The following is a 1,844-nucleotide window of genomic DNA, read 5'->3' on the forward strand; positions in this document are numbered from 1 at the left end:
TTCCTGGGACTAGATGAAATTTACGTCTCCTACTTTTCTGCCATCTTGCTAGCCCCCTCTACTGTGTTTCTTCATGGCTTTATGTCTCATATCTTTTCAGTCCTGAATACTATTCCATTGCCTGGACATACCATGTTTATATATCCATTCACCTACCGAACAACATCTTAGTTATTTCCAAGTTTTGACAATTATGAATAACCTCCCATAAATATTGGAGGGTGGGTTTTTTATGTTGGGATAAGTTTTCATTTCTCTTGAGTAAATATTAAGGAATGCAATTGCTGGATTGTATGGTGAGAATATATTTAGTTTTGTAAGAAGATGCCAAAGGGTCTTCCAGAGTGGCTGCCCTGTACTGCATGCCCACCAGAAGTGAATGAGAGCTGTTGTTGGTCCACATCCTCAGCAGCACTTGGTGTTGTCAGTGTTCCAGGTTTTGGCCATGCTAGTAGGTATGTAGTGGCATCTCATCTTTGTTTTAAGTTGTATCTTCCTGATGACATGTGATATGGAGCATTTATCAATGTTTGCTTGCCATTTGTATATTGTCTTTGATGAGGTATCTATTCAGATCTTTGGTACATTTTAAAATTGGGTTGTTTGACTTCTTTCTCTTTTTTGCCACCATCCTGCTGTGTGCCACTCACTGTTACTGACCATGTCTTCTCACAAGACTTTCAGGATGAAGCAATTCCTGGCCAAGAAACAAAAGCAGAGTTAACAAATTCCCCAGTGGATTTGGATGAAAACTGGTAATAAAATCAGGTACAACTCCAAGGGGAGGCACTGGAGGAGAACAAGGCTGGGTCTCTAAGGCGTCCCACATCATGAGATGACACACCTAATTGGCACCACGTAATTAATTAATTAATTAATTAAGCTCCTTGAAGATCATGTGTTCTATTCTGTCACCCTGTAAACACCTTTCTACCTGGCCAATAGATACCTTTGATCAGGGAAATGATTTTTCTGTTACTATACCTCTGCACCAGTGGGTTGGCTTGATAATAAATGTGAGGTCTTTCAGCAGTAAAAAAAAAAAAAAAAAAATTGGGTTGTTTGTTTTCTTAGTTGTGAGTTTGAAAGTTCTTTGCATAATTTTGATAACAGCTCATAATTTTGATAACAGCATATAATTAAGTGTTATATGCAACTGATGAATCACTAAATCCTATCCCTGAAACTGATAATACACTATAAGTTAACTAAATTGAATTTCAGTTAAAAAATTAAAAGACATTTAATAATAGTCGTTTATCAAATATGTGTTTTTCAAATGTTTTTTTCCCAAGTCTGTGGCTTGTTTTCTCATTTTCTTGAAAATCTGCTTTTTTAAGAGTTAGCCAGGTTTGAGGCCAATTTGTTGAGAGAAAGCATCTGTCCAGGCATTTCTAGTAACAATGCAGAACTCTAAGAATAGAGGGAAAAATATTTCTCTAAATGCCTCTAGGCAGAAGGAATAAGGAAAGAGTCAGATCTGCTGAGGATTCCACATGTGACCCCCTTTTTGATATTCCTTTCATGGCTCTGGCATGTCTTAACATCCCTCCTTTATATGGCTTTTCCCCTAACAAATATTTGTACTCTGGATATAAATATACATATCCAGACCCAACAGTTATACTTCTAGGAACCAAAATCTATAGAAATAAAAACACTGGGTAGTAATAACACATGTGTAAGGATGTCTATAGCGGCAAGAAAAAAAAGTAAACGAAGGGAATACTTACTATCAGTGAAGTGGTCAAGCTGTTTATGGGATAGATTAAAGTATTACACAAGCATTAAAGAGGATGAAGGAAAATATGCCAGTGGACTTGATAGTGATGAGTGAGAAAATC

The 1,844-nt window shown here is 36.8% G+C and overlaps 1 pseudogene; it reads left to right on the plus strand.

Annotated features, from left to right (window-relative positions):
* Positions 1–524: 524 nt before the first annotated feature.
* Positions 525–897, plus strand: LOC131833078 (large ribosomal subunit protein eL39-like; annotated as a pseudogene).
* The last annotated feature ends 947 nt before the right edge of the window (positions 898–1,844 follow it).

The sequence above is a fragment of the Mustela lutreola genome, chromosome 6, assembly GCF_030435805.1.
Source record: "Mustela lutreola isolate mMusLut2 chromosome 6, mMusLut2.pri, whole genome shotgun sequence".
Lineage (NCBI taxonomy): Eukaryota > Metazoa > Chordata > Mammalia > Carnivora > Mustelidae > Mustela > Mustela lutreola.